Genomic DNA, 22,080 nt, shown 5'->3' with positions numbered 1-22,080 from the left:
TCGGAGGCTCGAGGGCTCCGGCGACCCGGCGGACGAGCAGCGGCGAGGCCGCCGTGGCCGCCGCCCTGCCGGGTCGACCGGCGACCCGACCCCCGTGTCTCGGGGGGGGGGGGGGGGCGGGTCGACCAGATGTCCGCACCGAGCGCCGCGGGGCCGTGGGGCCGCGGGGCGCTCGGCCTTCTCGGAGCCCCGAGGGCTCCCTGGAGGCTGCGGACGAGCAGCCGCGAGGCCCCCGGGGCAGCCGCCCTGCCGGGTCGACCGGCGGCCCGGCCCGGACTCGGGCCCCGGGTCCCGTGGCGCGCGGGTCGACCAGATGTCCGCGCCGAGCGCCACATGGCTGCGGGTCGCTCCGGCTTCTCGCAGTCCCGAGGGTTCCGCGGGCACGTAGCTGCGAGACCCGGGCGGCTGCCCTCCGCCCGGCTCACGGGGCGCTCGTGTCCATCAGCTGGTCGTGCGGAAATCCCGTGGTTGGCCTCCCTCCCTCCCTCCCTCCCTCCCTCCCTCCCTCCCTCCCTCGTCCAGCCGCCACGTTTTCGGGGTTCGTGCGACTGGGATGAAATAGACCTTCCCAACGTCAATCGGAGATCATCCATCATACCTCTCGAGTCCCCAAAAGCCAAGAAACACGCCAACCAAAACGCTTTTATTATGCCAACGGTTCCCGTTTTCATTCCTATCGTTTAGGGAGGTTTGGTGGCAGCAGCGGCCGAAAGCAAAAGGAAACCCGAGGAAAGCGGCTCCATCCACCAGGGCTGTGTCTCATCGGTGCCGACGCAGGAGGGACGGGCTTCGTTCGTTCGTTCGCTGCGGCCCAAATTCCCGGGCCGCCCGAGGACCGCTCGCACCGGCCCGAGGGAGGGAGCCCCGGCAGGCAGGATGCCTCCGGGGAAATGGCCAAGTCGACCGCGCGACCCACAACCCGCCCGACTGGGGGCGAGAAGGAGCATGGAGGAGGACTCCGTCCCCTAGTCGGCAGACGGCCCCGGGACAGGGACGTTCGCCAAAACCTCCCCAAGGCCGCTTTCCGTGACCGAGTCGGCCTCCCCGCCTGTACTCGTCCCGGCCCGAGAAACGAGACGCGGGGTGGATCGGGACCAGGCCACGCACCAGGCCGGCCGGCGCGCCATCCTCCCTCCCCCGACCTGACCTGACCTGGACGAACGCCTCCCCATCGCCCGCCCCCGCGAGGCTGATCCGTCCGGCCGGTGAGGAGGCCGCTTGTCGGGCGCCACCTGCTGCCCGGCATCCTCTTATATAGTGTTCGAGGAGGTCGACCAGGTGGCCCGGCCTGGATTGGGGGGGGGGGGGGGGGCGCGGGGTGCGGTGTCCCGGGCGGCGGGGGACGGGGGGGGGTAGGAGTGGAGAGGGAAAGGTGGGCGTGGAGAATGCCGGGGTCGGGGGTCGGCGCGGGGCGGGGCGGGAGTTGGGGATGGGGAGGGGCGGGAGGCCGTCTGGACATGGAGGGTCGGAAGAGCGGTGGTGACAATGATTTTCATTATCATTTAGAAAGAAGAACGTGGACTTCTTTAGAGGAGTCCTTTGAATAGCTTCTCCATTTAGTTAACATACATCCAAATGGAGGTCGGGAAACTTGGGTCCTGTTAACATATGGATGGAAGTGGAAAGAACTATCGCGATGACCGTCCTTGTGTTTCTTTTATTTTTTCTTTCTTCCTGCTCCCCAAAGCCGCCCCCCCCACCCCCGCCCCGCCCCGCCCCGCCCCGCCCCGTCCCGTCCCGTCCCGTCCATAGTTGTAGGTTCCAGTGGTAGGTCTTTCGCGTTTCTGCTATGTGGGACGCCGCCTCGGCGTGGCTTGAAGGGCGATGCTGGGTCTGGGGCTGCGCCCAGGATCCGAACCGGTGAAAACCTGGGCCGTCGAAGCCGGGGGCCGGGGTGGGGGGCGCTACTTGACCGTTCGTCCACGGGCTCGGCCCCCGGCCCCTTGTTTTCTAGGGAGAGAGACAGAGAGACCCGATCCATTTTCCCTTGGCCTCTAAAGCGTGCGTGTGGTCGAAAGGCGACAGAGAGAGGGGTTCTGGTCCAGAAAGCCCCGACTGCGCCGCCGCGGGGATCGGTCGGTTCCGCCCGAACCGTCCGAGTCGGAAAGGAACGGACAGCTTTCCTCCTTTGGGCCCCTGACTTGGGACCGACAGGGGAAGAGGAACAGGCCTCTCTCCCTCACACCCTGGCCCCTTCCTCCAGGACGCCCTCCTTCTAGTCAGCCCGCCTCTGGCTTTTCCACACGCCGACGACCGCTCGTCGGCATGGACCCACCTTCCTTGGGGGACACCACCACACGACTCTCCCACTCGTCTGCCTGCCTTTCGTTGGCGTCGCTGCCAAAGGCGAGGGGTAGGGGTGGCGGTGGCAGGGACGGCAGGGGCCCAGCGGCTCTCTGGCGGGTGAGGAAGTCTTGCTGGTTCTCCTAGGTCGGTGATCTTTCTCGATCTCCACACACATTCTTCGTTTGGGGAGCCAAGAGACGCCCTCTGAGGAATCCCTATGGCCAGGGTCGATCACTTACTCGCTCACTGCCTCGGCCTCGGCCTCGGCCTCTGTCAGTCTTGTCTCTCTCCCTCCCTCCCTCCCTCCCTCCCTCCCTCCCTCCCTCCCTCGTCGGTCTCTGTGTGTGGACGTCTAGGTGGAGGCGAGGCAGGGAGGCCACCCACCCACCTACCTCGTGGTTTACCACACGCTCTACACGGAGGTAGAATTCCCATCCCACCGAATCCATCCTTTCCACGGGGCACAAGCCAGTGGCCTTCGGGAGTCTCTCTCCCCAAGGTGGCGCATCCGTCATGGCTATCTATTTCCAGAAGGTTTCCGTTTCCATCCCCTCCCCCCGAAAGAAAAAACGGCCCCACTCCCGGATCTGCCCCACCACGATCACCACCACCGCTGCCGCCGCCGCCGCCGCCGCCGCCATCTGCTGTCGCCCTCTAGGGTTGGACCGTTCTAGCTCTCTCCTCTGTGTGGAATCGCAACGTAGGTCGCCTTGGATGTCTGGCACCTCTCACTTAGCAGAAGGTTTTGGAGGCTCAGGCTGGGCCACGCTTTGGCCCGGGTCAGTGTTCCGTTCCTCTGGACGGCTTCCTCGTTTTCCACGAGAAGGAGCCGTGAAGACGGAAAGGAAGGGCGGATGGATGGCTTTTCCCGTGCTACCGAGTCCCTCTCCCCTTTTCCCCAAAGCGTGAGGGGCGGTCGAGAGGATCGTCTCTGATGACAAAAGTCAGAGGCACCCCGGGTCAGACACCGTGCGAGGCGTTGGTGTGTTCTCGAGAGGAGAACACGTCCCCGTCAGCGTTTCCTGTCGTTCTCGTTCCGAAAGGATTCACGCGCCACCCCGTCTCCCTCAAGGTCTTAGGGCTGTCGTGCTCCGCAGCCGTCACGTGTCGTGGATCCTGGGCACCACCACGCCACCCCGCCCCCCCCCCCCCCCCCCCCCGCCATAGCTGTCGATCGCTATGTGGCACGCCTACGTTTGCCCAAAAGAGCAGTCCGATGGACAGCGTGGTGCTTTTCCCAGCAGGCAGGCAGGTGAGAGTCACCCCTCTAGAAGGTTTCCAAGCCCCGTTCCATTCTCAGAGGCAGCTCCTTTGGCCATCAAGGAGGCAGGCGATGGGGGTGGGGGTGGGGATGGGGATGGGGCAGGGGCCTCTGTCCCTCTGTCGCGGTAGAAATGATTGGGAAAGGAGGGACGATGGGCGTAGGTCGACCATCCTGGGCGGTGGTGCTTTGGGAGCTTTTTCTAGAAGAAGGAGCGAACGGCGTTCCCTGGGAAGGGAGGAAACCAGAGGAGGTCCCCCTCAGACCGACCTGGCACGAGAAGGACACACACTCTCTCTCTCTCTCTCTCTCCCTTTTCTTCCTGACTTGAAATCAGGAGACAAAACTCCCCTGCCAAAGGGGCCCTCCCAAAACGGGGAGTGAGGAAGACCTCCTTCTCTTCACGGCTGAAGTTCTCCCTGCCTTTCCTGGACGGGAAGGATAGCACCTACGCCCGCTGCCGTCGGTGACTTTTAGTCCCCCTGGAGAGGAAGAAATTCTTTCCCGTGGCCGAACCCTGGCGGTTCGTTCGTGCTGCAGAGGACGTGACCCTCTCTGACACACCCAGGAACCTCCTCGCTCCGGGTCGAGGAGAGGGAGTTCTGTTCTGTGGTTTAGAATGGTGCTTAAAAAGGGATGTCGCTTACAAAGGGTCCTCGTCCCCCTTCCTAAACCTAAACGGACGGCTCGGCTCGGAGGCGTGAGATACGTTTCGCATCCTCCTCGTCGTCTTCACTCAAAGTTTTATTGGAGTTTGGAAGATTTTATTTTTTGTCTTTCCTTTTTCTCCCCAAAGCCCCCCGGTACGTAGTTGTGTGTTCTTCGCGGTGGGTCCTTCTAGCGGTGGTATGTGGGACGCCGCCTCAGCGTGGTTTGATGAGCAGTGCCGTGTCCGCGCCCGGGATCCGAACGAACCGATGAAACACTGGGCTGCCTGCAGCGGAGCGCGCGAACTTAACCACTCGGCCACGGGGCCAGCCCCTTACTGGATTTTCAAAACAACTCCGGGGGCCGGCCCGGTGGCGCGGCGGTGAAGTTCGCACGTTCTGCTCCGCCGGCCCCGGGTTCGCCGGTCCGGATCCCGGGCGCAGGACCCGGCACCGCTTGGCGAGCCACGCTGTGGCAGGCGTCCCACCTGGAAAGTAGAGGGGGATGGGCACGGATGTCAGCTCAGGGCCAGTCTTCCTCGGCCGACAGAGGAGGATTGGTGGCAGATGTTCGCTCAGGGCTCATCTTCCTCAAAAATAAAATAATAAATCGATTCGATAAAATGTCAAATAACACAACCGCGGGATCACGCTTAGAGTCACCCTTGGCCCGATGATGCCACTCCCCACCCCCCCCACCCCCCTGCCCCCCACCATTTGGAGGTGCCGTCAGTGGGATTCGTTCCTGTTTGTCCATCTTTCTTCCTCTTTTTTTTTTTTTTTTTTAAAGACTGGCACCCGAGCTCATTGCCAATCTTTTCTTTTCTTTTTATTCCTCCTCCTTCTTCTTCTTCTCCCCAGAGCACCCCAGTACCTAGTTCTATATTCTCTTTGAGGGTCCCTCTGGTTCTGCCGTGTGGGACGCCACCTCAGCGTGGTTTGATGAGCGGTGCCGTGTCCGAGCCCAGGATCCGAACCTTCCAAGCCCCGGGCCGCTGAAGCGGAGCGTGCAAACTCAACCGCTCGGCCACGGGGTCAGCCCCTCCCTCCCTCCCTTCCTTCCTTCCTTCCTTCCTTCCTTCCTTCCTTCCTTCCTTCCTTCCTTCCTTCCTAAGGAGGAGGAGGCAGGCACTGTGTGAAGTCGCCAGTGAGTCTGTGGAAAGAGACGGAGGATTTCCCATGGGAAGCCGGGGCGGGGGACACGGACCGATGTCGTGCGAACTTGAAGGTGAAAGATCAAAAAACCCACACACGCCTAGAGCGGCGGGTTGCCCGTTAGGAGTTTGCTTGCCGGGCCCATAACGCAGGGCTCATCGATGAGCCAAACCGTCCGTGATCCTCAAGCAGTCTAGTAGGGTTAGAGAAAGGAGGGGGGCACTCTTTCTGCCCCAGATGAGGCGAGTTTCTCAGACAGCCACCCTGCCCCAACATCTTCCCTCCCTGCCTCCCGGCCCTTGGTGGACTGCGGCCTAAGGGTGGGGGAATTGAAGAAAGCCGTTCAATGGAAAAAAGCCCGAGGCCATGGGAGAGAGCTTCCTGCACTTGAATGAAGCCCTGACGCCAGGCCCATCGGAATGAATGGGCCTGACCTCCCCTCCCCCCTCCCCCCTCCCCCCTCCCAGGCTGGCGACTCGGCAGTGGAAGGCTAGGGGTTTCTTCCGAAATGGTGAACCGGCCCCCTTGTCCACAGGAAAACCACACACGGGTACAGCCTAGGCCGGATCTCAGGGTACAGCCTAGGCCGGATCTCAGGCCAAGTCGTCAGGGTGGCAAGATGATGGCGGATGAGAGGAAACTTGTTCTGGGACCGCACCGCCCCCCCCCCATCGCCTCTCTGGCTGAGAAGAGGGCTGGGGAGCGGTGAGGGTCAGGGGGAGAGTGGGGGCGGGGCCGGGACAGGGACCACCGGGCAGTAGGACGGGAGTAGCCCTGAGGCCTGCCTGCCTGCTTCCTTCCCTGCCGGCGCAGGGCTGAGAGAGGCACGGGGCACGCTGGCTCCTGCCCCTTCACTCATTCGGGAAGCCTCCTGTTGTTGCTCCTGAGGTGCCGGCTGCGGTGACAGACAGAGCAAAACTCCTCTCTCTGTCTATTTCTTCAAAGGCCCGAGTCTGAGCTACGACAGATTCCCCTGTGGCTCAACCCGCAACCTCCCATCCTGCCAGACCAGACCCCTTGTCTAAAAACCTCCACTGGAGGAGCTCTTCCACCTGACTCGGAAAGGAAACACCAGCCCCGCCTCAGCCTCACACCCACCACCACCACCACCACCCGCCCCCCCCCCCCCGCCCCACTCTCCTCCGGACCCAGATACCTAACAGAGGGAACAAAAATCCAAAAATCCTGCTGCTCTCCTTCTACCACCTCCACTTCAGAAGAGTCAGTCTCCCCCGAACACCTCAGACTCTGTGACTTCCCGCGGCCTCCCTTTCCCCGTCCCCATTCTCTCCCCGGACGGGCCCCATCTTACACTTGAACGACAGCTCCACCGCTCGGGGCAGCTGGACACGATGTCCCAAAGTGGCCCGGACGGTAGCCTGGTCGATTCCAAAGGACCCACGCACGCAGTCGGCCATAAACGTGGTGTGGAGATCGTGGACGTTTGCGGGCCTCTGATGAAATCGCTGCTCCGGGGACCCCGGCGTCTAGGACCCGTCTTCTCCGTGTTCTTCACACCGTTGCTCCTGGGCCGGTTATTCTCTTCCCTCTCACTGACCTTAACGTTTTGTCTCTGCCATTGAATTTTGACTGTGCGAATGTGACTTGCCGCTGTAGGGCTGCGTGGATCTCTCAGGCATCCTGCTGTGCCGTGCGGGGGGAGGGGGGGGAATCCTTGGTGGGTGGGTCGATAGACGTCCCTTTGGTTGTGCCCTGGAGGGGAGAGACAGAGGGGACGACTCAATCCACCACGAACGCTGATGTCGCTCCGATAAACCTGTAGCGGTGATTCTAGTTTATGGCCCGTGTCCTGAAAATAACTTCCCGAAGGGCCAGCCCGGCGGCACAGCGGTTAAGTTCGCACGTTCCGTTTTGTCAGCCAGGGGTTCGCAGGTTCGGATCCGGGGTGCGGACGTGGCGCCGCTTGGCGAGCCACGCTGTGGTCAGCGTCCCGCCTATCAAGGGGAGGGGGATGGGCACGGATGTTAGCTCGGGACCACTCTCCCGGGGCAAAAAGAGGAGAATTGGCAGCAGGTGTCAGCTCGGGGCTCGTCTTCCTCGAAAAATAAATTAATTAAATAAATAAAAACAACTTCCCAAACCTCTCTGATAACTTGAAGCTTTGAAGTTTTGCGAGGTGAAATCAGGTGATAAAAAAGTCCACGGACGGGGGCGGCCCCGTGGCCGAGTGGTTAAGTTCACAAGCTCCCCTTCGGCGGCCCAGGGTTTTGCCGGTTCAGATCCCGGGCACGGCACGGACACGGCACCGCTCGTCGGGCCGTGTGGAGGCGGCGTCCCACATGCCACAACTGGAAGGGCCCTCAACTAAGATAGACAACTATGTCATGGGGGGGATTGGGGGAGAAAAATCGGGAGGGGGGAAAAAAAAACAGAAACGGAAGATTGGCAACAGGCGTTAGCTCTGTGAGGGCCGATCTTCCTCACCCAAAAACTAAAGTGAGATGAAATCAAATAAAGCGAAGGAAAAGATAAACCTATGAAATCCCATGTTTCTAAAAGTGGCCAAGTGTTTAGAAATTGGCCAAGCGACGGAATGCTCATGGGAAGGACAGTTCCTAATTGCTGGCTTCTTAGTTTTCACCAAAATTAAGGTTCGTGAGGGTTAAAAAATCTACTTAACAAATGCGATGAAAGCCACTAGGCCGGCCCGGTGGCGCGCTGGTTAAGTGTGCCTGTTCCGCTTCGCCGGCCCGGGGTTTGCCAGTTCGGATCCCGGGGGTGGACGTGGCACCGCTGGGCGAGCCACGTGGTGGTAGGCGTCCCACATATGAAATAGAGGAAGATGGGCACGGAGGTTAGCTCAGGGCCAGCCTTCCTCGGCAAAAAGAGGAGGATTGGCAGCAGTTAGCTCAGGGCTCATCGTCCTCAAAACAAAACAAAACAAAACAAAACAAAAAGCCACTAAAAGTGAATATGGGAAACATCTTTGTGTTCAAGGAAAGTGAGATGGCTGCCTTCAGGCAAGAGGGCCTAAAAAGTAAAGATCGTTTTGTCTGTGAAAAGGTGATCAAAGTTTCATGGGGAAAATAATCTGAGAAAAAGGCCTGTTCGTGGTCAAGTGGCCTAAAATTGGAACGAGTGGACAGATAGAAATGGCGAGCGATAGGATCTATGGGAGTCTATGAGGAAGCCATTGGGTGTCGGCCTAATTCGGCCTGACAGTGTTTTTCGAAAAGGGCCTGACGTGGCCGTCGAGCACGCATCGCATCCTAGATCCGCTTTACACATTTCCTACGGCAAGAACCAATGCCCTTAAGGGAAAGGAGCAGCTTCCCCGTGCTCGGGCCTTTCCTTAAGGAGAGGCATCTTTCCTTAGGCTAGGAGCGGATGGTTGCGCTCACCTTTGACCATCCGGCTCCCCTGTGACCACCCAGGCCCAGACAACAGACCTGCCACCCAGCAGTGTCTGTCGATCGCTGTGCCGACAGAGCAGTCTCGCGACTATCATCCAAGGGACCTTTCGATCCTATGTGAAACGTCCTCTCTGGGGGTCTAGAAGCACTCTGTACACCCCACTTCCCGGGCACCCTCTCTTCCTTCGGGAAGAAAGGCCCCGGGCCACAGTCCTCACATTTTAGCTCAGAATAAACGCACCCCGATTTTCACGGATAGATTGGTTCCGGATTATTTCCGTCGACAGAATGGAATCAAGTCAATGAGTTTCAAGATCGGAGGGAAGCTGATGCAAAATCAGAATTTGTTTTTCTCACTCCCGAAAGGATACTTTTCTCTAACTTCTAGTCTCCTCCTGATAAAGACATTGGAAAAGGTTTCTCTTGACCTCTGAGGGAATCGACACCAAAGACAGAGATCCTCCATTTTGTCAGAATGATTTCCTAGGCCTCCAATGGAGGAGGCCTCCCTCGGACGGGAGCTCAGCTTTTGTTTTGCAACAGTTTTCCTCTCTCTGCTTGCCTTTAACATCTCCTTTCCCGTTCTTCTTTTTTGGAAGGGAAATACGTGCACCGCTGGGGAAAAAAAAAAAAAAAGAATTTTCTAAATGACCAAAGAAGATCTACGACTGTTGTTATTTTGGTTTCACGGAGCAGTTCCACGTCCACATTTACTCCATTTTAAACACCCACACACACTCACAGCACGGCGCTGTGAGGATGTCCCGGGGAACTCGATTTGTGGAGGGAATGGCTGTGAGGTCTCTGCCCCCCAACCCCCACCATTTGGGTGCTTCTGCTTGTTGATGAGGACGGGAAGCCCTGCTGAAATCCATATTCTTATCACCACACGTGCATCTGCACCCATGCTCCCCCCCGTGTGTCGTCTTTGGGCTTTGCTGTGGCCCCGTGCGGAGGGAGACCTGTTTTGTGTTGTAAACTTTTCCGCGGCCAAGCGGCTCGGTCCTTTCCTCTACGACTTGTGGGCTCTGTCTGTCCGTCTGCCTTAGAGAGACCCTCTGGGCCGGAAGTGACAGGCTGCACACAATTCCTGACAGACTGCGGACAATTCCTCCGTCGTCACGGTCCTTCTCTGATGACGTGCATGGTTTCGGTTTGACAGCGACCCCCACCCCCCACCCCGCCGTGATTTTCTAAGTCCTCCCGGGAGCCCGGGAAGTGCTCGGGCCGCTCCGGGAAGCGGGGGCCGGCAGCCCCGGCCTGCCCCGTGGCATCTCCGGGGACTTTTCCACCTCTGTCCGCGTCAGCCAGCCGGCAGCCCCGCGCCCGGCCCGGCCCAGAAGTCACGTGGGGAGTCTGTCCCCTTCCTGGCAAGCCCACCCACCCCACCCCCCTCCCCGCCGATTTTCCAACACCTCCTTCTGCGCCCAGGGTTGCCCTGTGCTGCCTGGGAGCTCCGAGGTGGACACCCTGGGGCCTCACGTGGTGACCTCCCGCCCGCCCCAAGCGGGCCCAGAGAGAAAGAGAGAGAGAGAGAGAGACAGAGAGAGACAGAGACAGAGACAGAGACAGAGAGAGACAGAGACAGAGACAGAGACAGAGACAGAGAGAGACCTGACCCGGCGGTGGGCTCAGGCTGTGCACTCTCGCTGGCTGGTGACCCGGTTCCCTCCCGCTGACCCCTCCGCGCCGGTCGTTGGGCGCCATCTGGCGGCCGCTTTTACAGAGTGGCCCTCCTCCGGAGCCCCGGCGACATGAGCAAGGGATGGGACTCGCAGGACGTCTGTGTGGTTTCCAGTGTGGGGCTGTGTGGAACAGAGCTGCTAAGAACATTCATGCCCCGGATTCTGTGTGAATGAACAGGAACGTGGCCGCAGCCCCCACCCCGCCCCCCGCCCCAGCCCCCGGGAGTGGTGGGAGTGGTGCCCTCCAGACCACCCTCGGGTTGGATGCCTCCCTCCCTGGAAGGACTCACGGGACTCCACAAAAGCTGACTTCCTGGAGGTCCAGCGGAGACCCCCAAGGCCCAAGGCCCCCCCCCCCCCCCACCCACCCACCACAGATCACTGTGGAAGCCTTAACGACCCAAGGCTCCAGCTACATACAGACGCTCTTAGGAGGCAAGATACACCAAAGGCTTATGTAGGTTGCCACTTTCGGTGGTTGTTTCCGCGGCGTGTCAGTTTTGGAACCCGCCACGCCCTTTTTCACAGAGGCCATACCGTTTCCCTTCACCACCAGTGAGGCGTGAGTGACTGACTTGGCTTCTCCGCGACCTGACTAGCAGTTTGATCCTGTTCCGGTATTTGGAAGAAGGCAGTCTCACCCATGTGTCCCCACAATGTCTCCCTCTAATTTTCTCACTTGCTTTTCCAGGGAACAGCTCACATCTTTTCATGCGCTTATCGGTCATCCATGCATACCTCCTCCACCCCAGGTGAAAGTGCCTGCTCTGTCTATTGGTCTTCCATTCTTTTTGTATTTTTCAGTGTTGATTTCCCCCGGGTCTCCACTCCATTGTGGGTTTTGTTTTTTGTTTTTTGTTTTTTGTTTTTTTTTTTTGCTTAAAGATTGTCACCTGAGCTAGGCACTGTTGCGCTGCTTCCTCAGTTTCAGAGGGTACCTTTTTCAGGGTTGCTTTTTGACCGGGTCTCCTCGCCATTGTATTTTTTTATTTTTTTTTTTTTGCTTAAAGATTGCCACCTGAGCTAGCCTCTGTTGCCCATCTTCTTCGGTTTCAGAGGGTAGATTTCTCAGTGTTGCTTTTTCGCCAGCTCTCCACGCCCTTGCGTCTTTTTTTTTTCTGCTTGAAGGCTGCAACCTGAGCTAGCTTCTTTTGCCCATGTTCCTCAGTTTCAGAGGGTGGATTTCTCCGTGTTGCTTTTTCCCCAGGTCTCCACACCCTTGTGTGTTTCTTTGGCTTAACGATTGCCACCTGAGGTAGCCTCTGTTGCCCATCTTCGTCCGTTTCAGAGGGTGGATTTCTCAGTGTTGCCTTTTCGCCAGCTCCCCACGCCCTTGTGTGTTTCTTTTGCTTAAAGATTGTCACCTGAGCTAGGCACTGTTGCCCTGCTTCCTCAGTTTCAGAGGGTACCTTTTTCAGGGTTGCTTTTTCACCGGGTCTCCTCGCCATTGTATTTTTTTATCTTATTTTTTTTGCTTAAAGATTGCCACCTGAGCTAGCCTCTGTTGCGCTTCTTTCTCAGTTCTAGAGGGTAGATTTCTCCGTGTTGCTTTTTCCCCAGGTCTCCACGCACTTCCTTTTATTTTTCCTTAAAAATTGCCACCTGAGCTAGCCTCTGTTGTCCATCTTCGTCGGTTTCAGAGGGTAGATTTCTCACTGTGGCTTTTTTGCCAGGTCTGCACGCCCTTGTGTTTTTTTTCTGCTTAAAGGTTGCAACCTGAGCTAGCTTCTTTTGCCCATGTCCCTCAGTTTCAGAGGGTGGATTTCTCCGTGTTGCTTTTTCCCCAGGCCTCCACGCCCTTGTGTGTTTCTTTTGCTTAACGATTGCCACCTGAGCTAGCCTCTGTTGCCCATCTTCGTCCGTTTCAGAGGGTGGATTTCTCAGTGTTGCCTTTTCCCCAGCTCCCCACGCCCTTGTGTGTTTCTTTTGCTTAAAGATTGCCACCTGAAGCCAGCCTCTCTTGCCCATCTTCCTCAGTTTCAGAGGGTAGATATTTCAGGGTTGCTTTTTCCCCAGGTCTCCACGCCTTTGGGTTTTGTTTTTGCTTAACGATTGCCACCTGAGCTAGCCTCTCTTGCCCATCTTCCTGAGTTTCAGAGGGTCGATATCTCCGTGTTGCTGTTTCCCCAGGTCTCCACGCCCTTGTGTGTTTCTTTTGCTTAACGTTTGCCACCTGAAGCCAGCCTCTCTTGCCCATCTTCCTCAGTTTCAGAGGGTAGATATTTCAGGGTTGCTTTTTCCCCAGGTCTCCACGCCTTTGTGTTTTGTTTTTGCTTAACGAGTGCCACCTGAGCTAGCCTCTCTTGCCCATGTTCCTCAGTTTCAGAGGGTAGATATTTCAGGGTTGCTTTGTCCCCAGGGCTCCACGCCTTTGTGCTTTGTTTTTGCTTAAGGATTGCCACCTGAGGTAGCCTCTCTTGCCCATCTTCCTCAGTTTCAGAGGGTGGATTTCTCCGTGTTGCTTTTTCCCCAGGTCTCCACGCCCTTGTGTGTTTCTTTTGCTTAAAGATTGCCACCTGAGCTAGCCTCTGTTGCCCATCTTCGTCCGTTTCAGAGGGTGGATTTCTCAGTGTTGCCTTTTCGCCAGCTCCCCACGCCCTTGTGTGTTTCTTTTGCTTAAAGATTGTCACCTGAGCTAGGCACTGTTGCCCTGCTTCCTCAGTTTCAGAGGGTACCTTTTTCAGGGTTGCTTTTTCACCGGGTCTCCTCGCCATTGTATTTTTTTATCTTATTTTTTTTGCTTAAAGATTGCCACCTGAGCTAGCCTCTGTTGCGCTTCTTTCTCAGTTCTAGAGGGTAGATTTCTCCGTGTTGCTTTTTCCCCAGGTCTCCACGCACTTCCTTTTATTTTTCCTTAAAAATTGCCACCTGAGCTAGCCTCTGTTGTCCATCTTCGTCGGTTTCAGAGGGTAGATTTCTCACTGTGGCTTTTTTGCCAGGTCTGCACGCCCTTGTGTTTTTTTTCTGCTTAAAGGTTGCAACCTGAGCTAGCTTCTTTTGCCCATGTCCCTCAGTTTCAGAGGGTGGATTTCTCCGTGTTGCTTTTTCCCCAGGCCTCCACGCCCTTGTGTGTTTCTTTTGCTTAAAGATTGCCACCTGAAGCCAGCCTCTCTTGCCCATCTTCCTCAGTTTCAGAGGGTAGATATTTCAGGGTTGCTTTTTCCCCAGGTCTCCACGCCTTTGTGTTTTGTTTTTGCTTAACGAGTGCCACCTGAGCTAGCCTCTCTTGCCCATGTTCCTCAGTTTCAGAGGGTAGATATTTCAGGGTTGCTTTGTCCCCAGGTCTCCATGCCTTTGGGTTTTGTTTTTGCTTAACGATTGCCACCTGAGGTAGCCTCTGTTGCCCATCTTCGTCCGTTTCAGAGGGTGGATTTCTCAGTGTTGCCTTTTCCCCAGCTCCCCACGCCCTTGTGTGTTTCTTTTGCTTAAAGATTGTCACCTGAGCTAGGCACTGTTGCCCTGCTTCCTCAGTTTCAGAGGGTACCTTTTTCAGGGTTGCTTTTTCACCGGGTCTCCTCGCCATTGTATTTTTTTATCTTATTTTTTTTGCTTAAAGATTGCCACCTGAGCTAGCCTCTGTTGCGCTTCTTTCTCAGTTCTAGAGGGTAGATTTCTCCGTGTTGCTTTTTCCCCAGGTCTCCACGCACTTCCTTTTATTTTTCCTTAAAAATTGCCACCTGAGCTAGCCTCTGTTGTCCATCTTCGTCGGTTTCAGAGGGTAGATTTCTCACTGTGGCTTTTTTGCCAGGTCTGCACGCCCTTGTGTTTTTTTTCTGCTTAAAGGTTGCAACCTGAGCTAGCTTCTTTTGCCCATGTCCCTCAGTTTCAGAGGGTGGATTTCTCCGTGTTGCTTTTTCCCCAGGCCTCCACGCCCTTGTGTGTTTCTTTTGCTTAAAGATTGCCACCTGAAGCCAGCCTCTCTTGCCCATCTTCCTCAGTTTCAGAGGGTAGATATTTCAGGGTTGCTTTTTCCCCAGGTCTCCACGCCTTTGTGTTTTGTTTTTGCTTAACGATTGCCACCTGAGCTAGCCTCTCTTGCCCATGTTCCTCAGTTTCAGAGGGTAGATATTTCAGGGTTGCTTTGTCCCCAGGGCTCCACGCCTTTGTGCTTTGTTTTTGCTTAAGGATTGCCACCTGAGGTAGCCTCTCTTGCCCATCTTCCTCAGTTTCAGAGGGTGGATTTCTCCGTGTTGCTTTTTCCCCAGGTCTCCACGCCCTTGTGTGTTTCTTTTGCTTAAAGATTGCCACCTGAGCTAGCCTCTGTTGCCCATCTTCGTCCGTTTCAGAGGGTGGATTTCTCAGTGTTGCCTTTTCGCCAGCTCCCCACGCCCTTGTGTGTTTCTTTTGCTTAAAGATTGTCACCTGAGCTAGGCACTGTTGCCCTGCTTCCTCAGTTTCAGAGGGTACCTTTTTCAGGGTTGCTTTTTCACCGCGTCTCCTCGCCATTGTATTTTTTTATCTTATTTTTTTTGCTTAAAGATTGCCACCTGAGCTAGCCTCTGTTGCGCTTCTTTCTCAGTTCTAGAGGGTAGATTTCTCCGTGTTGCTTTTTCCCAGGTCTCCACGCACTTCCTTTTATTTTTCCTTAAAAATTGCCACCTGAGCTAGCCTCTGTTGTCCATCTTCGTCGGTTTCAGAGGGTAGATTTCTCACTGTTGCTTTTTTGCCAGGTCTGCACGCCCTTGTGTTTTTTTTCTGCTTAAAGGTTGCAACCTGAGCTAGCTTCTTTTGCCCATGTCCCTCAGTTTCAGAGGGTGGATTTCTCCGTGTTGCTTTTTCCCCAGGCCTCCACGCCCTTGTGTGTTTCTTTTGCTTAAAGATTGCCACCTGAAGCCAGCCTCTCTTGCCCATCTTCCTCAGTTTCAGAGGGTAGATATTTCAGGGTTGCTTTTTCCCCAGGTCTCCACGCCTTTGTGTTTTGTTTTTGCTTAACGATTGCCACCTGAGCTAGCCTCTCTTGCCGTTTTCCTCAGTTTCTGAGGGTAGATATTTCAGGTTTGCTTTGTCCCCAGGGCTCCACGCCTTTGTGCTTTGTTTTTGCTTAAGGATTGCCACCTGAGGTAGCCTCTCTTGCCCATCTTCCTCAGTTTCAGAGGGTGGATTTCTCCGTGTTGCTTTTTCCCCAGGTCTCCACGCCCTTGTGTGTTTCTTTTGCTTAAAGATTGCCACCTGAGCTAGCCTCTGTTGCCCATCTTCGTCCGTTTCAGAGGGTGGATTTCTCAGTGTTGCCTTTTCGCCAGCTCCCCACGCCCTTGTGTGTTTCTTTTGCTTAAAGATTGTCACCTGAGCTAGGCACTGTTGCCCTGCTTCCTCAGTTTCAGAGGGTACCTTTTTCAGGGTTGCTTTTTCACCGGGTCTCCTCGCCATTGTATTTTTTTATCTTATTTTTTTTGCTTAAAGATTGCCACCTGAGCTAGCCTCTGTTGCGCTTCTTTCTCAGTTCTAGAGGGTAGATTTCTCCGTGTTGCTTTTTCCCCAGGTCTCCACGCACTTCCTTTTATTTTTCCTTAAAAATTGCCACCTGAGCTAGCCTCTGTTGTCCATCTTCGTCGGTTTCAGAGGGTAGATTTCTCACTGTGGCTTTTTTGCCAGGTCTGCACGCCCTTGTGTTTTTTTTCTGCTTAAAGGTTGCAACCTGAGCTAGCTTCTTTTGCCCATGTCCCTCAGTTTCAGAGGGTGGATTTCTCCGTGTTGCTTTTTCCCCAGGCCTCCACGCCCTTGTGTGTTTCTTTTGCTTAAAGATTGCCACCTGAAGCCAGCCTCTCTTGCCCATCTTCCTCAGTTTCAGAGGGTAGATATTTCAGGGTTGCTTTTTCCCCAGGTCTCCACGCCTTTGTGTTTTGTTTTTGCTTAACGATTGCCACCTGAGCTAGCCTCTCTTGCCCATGTTCCTCAGTTTCAGAGGGTAGATATTTCAGGGTTGCTTTGTCCCCAGGGCTCCACGCCTTTGTGCTTTGTTTTTGCTTAAGGATTGCCACCTGAGGTAGCCTCTCTTGCCCATCTTCCTCAGTTTCAGAGGGTGGATTTCTCCGTGTTGCTTTTTCCCCAGGTCTCCACGCCCTTGTGTGTTTCTTTTGCTTAAAGATTGCCACCTGAGCTAGCCTCTGTTGCCCATCTTCGTCCGTTTCAGAGGGTGGATTTCTCAGTGTTGCCTTTTCGCCAGCTCCCCACGCCCTTGTGTGTTTCTTTTGCTTAAAGATTGTCACCTGAGCTAGGCACTGTTGCCCTGCTTCCTCAGTTTCAGAGGGTACCTTTTTCAGGGTTGCTTTTTCACCGCGTCTCCTCGCCATTGTATTTTTTTATCTTATTTTTTTTTGCTTAAAGATTGCCACCTGAGCTAGCCTCTGTTGCGCTTCTTTCTCAGTTCTAGAGGGTAGATTTCTCCGTGTTGCTTTTTCCCCAGGTCTCCACGCACTTCCTTTTATTTTTCCTTAAAAATTGCCACCTGAGCTAGCCTCTGTTGTCCATCTTCGTCGGTTTCAGAGGGTAGATTTCTCACTGTGGCTTTTTTGCCAGGTCTGCACGCCCTTGTGTTTTTTTTCTGCTTAAAGGTTGCAACCTGAGCTAGCTTCTTTTGCCCATGTCCCTCAGTTTCAGAGGGTGGATTTCTCCGTGTTGCTTTTTCCCCAGGCCTCCACGCCCTTGTGTGTTTCTTTTGCTTAAAGATTGCCACCTGAAGCCAGCCTCTCTTGCCCATCTTCCTCAGTTTCAGAGGGTAGATATTTCAGGGTTGCTTTTTCCCCAGGTCTCCACGCCTTTGTGTTTTGTTTTTGCTTAACGATTGCCACCTGAGCTAGCCTCTCTTGCCCATGTTCCTCAGTTTCAGAGGGTAGATATTTCAGGGTTGCTTTGTCCCCAGGGCTCCACGCCTTTGTGCTTTGTTTTTGCTTAAGGATTGCCACCTGAGGTAGCCTCTCTTGCCCATCTTCCTCAGTTTCAGAGGGTGGATTTCTCCGTGTTGCTTTTTCCCCAGGTCTCCACGCCCTTGTGTGTTTCTTTTGCTTAAAGATTGCCACCTGAGCTAGCCTCTGTTGCCCATCTTCGTCCGTTTCAGAGGGTGGATTTCTCAGTGTTGCCTTTTCGCCAGCTCCCCACGCCCTTGTGTGTTTCTTTTGCTTAAAGATTGTCACCTGAGCTAGGCACTGTTGCCCTGCTTCCTCAGTTTCAGAGGGTACCTTTTTCAGGGTTGCTTTTTCACCGGGTCTCCTCGCCATTGTATTTTTTTATCTTATTTTTTTTGCTTAAAGATTGCCACCTGAGCTAGCCTCTGTTGCGCTTCTTTCTCAGTTCTAGAGGGTAGATTTCTCCGTGTTGCTTTTTCCCCAGGTCTCCACGCACTTCCTTTTATTTTTCCTTAAAAATTGCCACCTGAGCTAGCCTCTGTTGTCCATCTTCGTCGGTTTCAGAGGGTAGATTTCTCACTGTGGCTTTTTTGCCAGGTCTGCACGCCCTTGTGTTTTTTTCTGCTTAAAGGTTGCAACCTGAGCTAGCTTCTTTTGCCCATGTCCCTCAGTTTCAGAGGGTGGATTTCTCCGTGTTGCTTTTTCCCCAGGCCTCCACGCCCTTGTGTGTTTCTTTTGCTTAACGATTGCCACCTGAGCTAGCCTCTGTTGCCCATCTTCGTCCGTTTCAGAGGGTGGATTTCTCAGTGTTGCCTTTTCCCCAGCTCCCACGCCCTTGTGTGTTTCTTTTGCTTAAAGATTGCCACCTGAAGCCAGCCTCTCTTGCCCATCTTCCTCAGTTTCAGAGGGTAGATATTTCAGGGTTGCTTTTTCCCAGGTCTCCACGCCTTTGGGTTTTGTTTTTGCTTAACGATTACCACCTGAGCTAGCCTCGCTTGCCCATCTTCCTGAGTTTCAGAGGGTCGATATCTCCGTGTTGCTGTTTCCCCAGGTCTCCACGCCCTTGTGTGTTTCTTTTGCTTAACGTTTGCCACCTGAAGCCAGCCTCTCTTGCCCATCTTCCTCAGTTTCAGAGGGTAGATATTTCAGGGTTGCTTTTTCCCCAGGTCTCCACGCCTTTGTGTTTTGTTTTTGCTTAACGAGTGCCACCTGAGCTAGCCTCTCTTGCCCATGTTCCTCAGTTTCAGAGGGTAGATATTTCAGGGTTGCTTTGTCCCCAGGGCTCCACGCCTTTGTGCTTTGTTTTTTGCTTAAGGATTGCCACCTGAGGTAGCCTCTCTTGCCCATCTTCCTCAGTTTCAGAGGGTGGATTTCTCCGTGTTGCTTTTTCCCCAGGTCTCCACGCCCTTGTGTGTTTCTTTTGCTTAAAGATTGCCACCTGAGCTAGCCTCTGTTGCCCATCTTCGTCCGTTTCAGAGGGTGGATTTCTCAGTGTTGCCTTTTCGCCAGCTCCCCACGCCCTTGTGTGTTTCTTTTGCTTAAAGATTGTCACCTGAGCTAGGCACTGTTGCCCTGCTTCCTCAGTTTCAGAGGGTACCTTTTTCAGGGTTGCTTTTTCACCGGGTCTCCTCGCCATTGTATTTTTTTATCTTATTTTTTTTGCTTAAAGATTGCCACCTGAGCTAGCCTCTGTTGCGCTTCTTTCTCAGTTCTAGAGGGTAGATTTCTCCGTGTTGCTTTTTCCCCAGGTCTCCACGCACTTCCTTTTATTTTTCCTTAAAAATTGCCACCTGAGCTAGCCTCTGTTGTCCATCTTCGTCGGTTTCAGAGGGTAGATTTCTCACTGTTGCTTTTTTGCCAGGTCTGCACGCACTTGTGTTTTTTTCTGCTTAAAGGTTGCAACCTGAGCTAGCTTCTTTTGCCCATGTCCCTCAGTTTCAGAGGGTGGATTTCTCCGTGTTGCTTTTTCCCCAGGCCTCCACGCCCTTGTGTGTTTCTTTTGCTTAACGATTGCCACCTGAGCTAGCCTCTGTTGCCCATCTTCGTCCGTTTCAGAGGGTGGATTCTCAGTGTTGCCTTTTCCCCAGCTCCCCACGCCCTTGTGTGTTTCTTTGCTTAACGATTGCCACCTGAGCTAGCCTCTGTTGTCCATCTTCGTCGGTTTCAGAGGGTAGATTTCTCACTGTTGCTTTTTTGCCAGGTCTGCACGCACTTGTGTTTTTTTCTGCTTAAAGGTTGCAACCTGAGCTAGCTTCTTTTGCCCATGTCCCTCAGTTTCAGAGGGTGGATTTCTCCGTGTTGCTTTTTCCCCAGGCCTCCACGCCCTTGTGTGTTTCTTTTGCTTAAAGATTGCCACCTGAAGCCAGCCTCTCTTGCCCATCCTCCTCAGTTTCAGAGGGTAGATATTTCAGGTTGCTTTTTCCCCAGGTCTCCACGCCTTTGTGTTTTGTTTTTGCTTAACGAGTGCCACCTGAGCTAGCCTCTCTTGCCCATGTTCCTCAGTTTCAGAGGGTAGATATTTCAGGGTTGCTTTGTCCCCAGGGCTCCACGCCTTTGTGCTTTGTTTTTGCTTAAGGATTGCCACCTGAGGTAGCCTCTCTTGCCATCTTCCTCAGTTTCAGAGGGTGGATTTCTCCGTGTTGCTTTTTTCCCCAGGTCTCCACGCCCTTGTGTGTTTCTTTTGCTTAAAGATTGCCACCTGAGCTAGCCTCTGTTGCCCATCTCGTCCGTTTCAGAGGGTGGATTTCTCAGTGTTGCCTTTTCGCCAGCTCCCCACGCCCTTGTGTGTTTCTTTTGCTTAAAGATTGTCACCTGAGCTAGGCACTGTTGCCCTGCTTCCTCAGTTTCAGAGGGTACCTTTTTCAGGGTTGCTTTTTCACCGGGTCTCCTCGCCATTGTATTTTTTTATCTTATTTTTTTTGCTTAAAGATTGCCACCTGAGCTAGCCTCTGTTGCGCTTCTTTCTCAGTTCTAGAGGGTAGATTTCTCCGTGTTGCTTTTTCCCCAGGTCTCCACGCACTTCCTTTTATTTTTCCTTAAAAATTGCCACCTGAGCTAGCCTCTGTTGTCCATCTTCGTCGGTTTCAGAGGGTAGATTTCTCACTGTGGCTTTTTTGCCAGGTCTGCACGCCCTTGTGTTTTTTTTCTGCTTAAAGGTTGCAACTGAGCTAGCTTCTTTTGCCCATGTCCCTCAGTTTCAGAGGGTGGATTTCTCCGTGTTGCTTTTTCCCAGGTCTCCACGCCCTTGTGTGTTTCTTTTGCTTAAAGATTGCCACCCTGAGCTAGCCTCTGTTGCCCATCTTCGTCCGTTTCAGAGGGTGGATTCTCAGTGTTGCCTTTTCGCCAGCTCCCCACGCCCTTGTGTGTTTCTTTTGCTTAAAGATTGTCACCTGAGCTAGGCACTGTTGCCCTGCTTCCTCAGTTTCAGAGGGTACCTTTTTCAGGGTTGCTTTTTCACCGGGTCTCCTCGCCATTGTATTTTTTATCTTATTTTTTTTGCTTAAAGATTGCCACCTGAGCTACCCTCTGTTGCGCTTCTTGCTCAGTTCTAGAGGGTAGATTTCTCCGTGTTGCTTTTTCCCCAGGTCTCCACGCACTTCCTTTTATTTTTCCTTAAAAATTGCCACCTGAGCTAGCCTCTGTTGTCCATCTTCGTCGGTTTCAGAGGGTAGATTTCTCACTGTTGCTTTTTTGCCAGGTCTGCACGCCCTTGTGTTTTTTTTTCTGCTTAAAGGTTGCAACCTGAGCTAGCTTCTTTTGCCCATGTCCCTCAGTTTCAGAGGGTGGATTTCTCCGTGTTGCTTTTTCCCCAGGCCTCCACGCCCTTGTGTGTTTCTTTTGCTTAACGATTGCCACCTGAGCTAGCCTCTGTTGCCCATCTTCGTCCGTTTCAGAGGGTGGATTTCTCAGTGTTGCCTTTTCCCCAGCTCCCCACGACCCTTGTGTGTTTCTTTTGCTTAAAGATTGCCACCTGAGCTAGCCTCTGTTGTCCATTCTTCGTCGGTTTCAGAGGGTAGATTTCTCACTGTTGCTTTTTTGCCAGGTCTGCACGCCCTTGTGTTTTTTTCTGCTTAAAGGTTGCAACCTGAGCTAGCTTCTTTTGCCCATGTCCTCAGTTTCAGAGGGTGGATTTCTCCGTGTTGCTTTTTCCCCAGGCCTCCACGCCCTTGTGTGTTTCTTTTGCTTAAAGATTGCCACCTGAAGCCAGCCTCTCTTGCCCATCTTCCTCAGTTTCAGAGGGTAGATATTTCAGGGTTGCTTTTTCCCCAGGTCTCCACGCCTTTGTGTTTTGTTTTTGCTTAACGAGTGCCACCTGAGCTAGCCTCTCTTGCCCATGTTCCTCAGTTCAGAGGGTAGATATTTCAGGGGTTGCTTTGTCCCAGGGCTCCACGCCTTTGTGCTTTGTTTTTGCTTAAGGATTGCCACCTGAGGTAGCCTCTCTTGCCCATCTTCCTCAGTTTCAGAGGGTGGATTTCTCCGTGTTGCTTTTTCCCCAGGTCTCCACGCCCTTGTGTGTTTCTTTTGCTTAAAGATTGCCACCTGAGCTAGCCTCTGTTGCCCATCTTCGTCCGTTTCAGAGGGTGGATTTCTCAGTGTTGCCTTTTCGCCAGCTCCCCACGCCCTTGTGTGTTTCTTTTGCTTAAAGATTGTCACCTGAGCTAGGCACTGTTGCCCTGCTTCCTCAGTTTCAGAGGGTACCTTTTTCAGGGTTGCTTTTTCACCGGGTCTCCTCGCCATTGTATTTTTTTATCTATTTTTTTTGCTTAAAGATTGCCACCTGAGCTAGCCTCTGTTGCGCTTCTTTCTCAGTTCTAGAGGGTAGATTTCTCC

At 54.0% G+C, this 22,080-nt stretch overlaps 1 long non-coding RNA gene across 1 annotated transcript; it reads right to left on the bottom strand.

Annotated features, from left to right (window-relative positions):
- Positions 1–4,296: 4,296 nt before the first annotated feature.
- LOC139043489 (uncharacterized) lies at positions 4,297–9,338 on the bottom strand. Its single transcript, XR_011500578.1, has 3 exons — positions 8,965–9,338; positions 6,662–7,062; positions 4,297–4,784 (listed from the first exon to the last, which is right to left on the bottom strand). It is a non-coding gene; the product is annotated as an uncharacterized lncRNA (long non-coding RNA).
- Positions 9,339–22,080: the final 12,742 nt, after the last annotated feature.

Source organism: Equus asinus, unplaced genomic scaffold, assembly GCF_041296235.1.
Source record: "Equus asinus isolate D_3611 breed Donkey unplaced genomic scaffold, EquAss-T2T_v2 contig_258, whole genome shotgun sequence".
Lineage (NCBI taxonomy): Eukaryota > Metazoa > Chordata > Mammalia > Perissodactyla > Equidae > Equus > Equus asinus.
The sequence above is the reverse complement of the archived record's forward strand: the minus strand, read 5'-3'. Positions and strand labels throughout refer to the sequence as shown.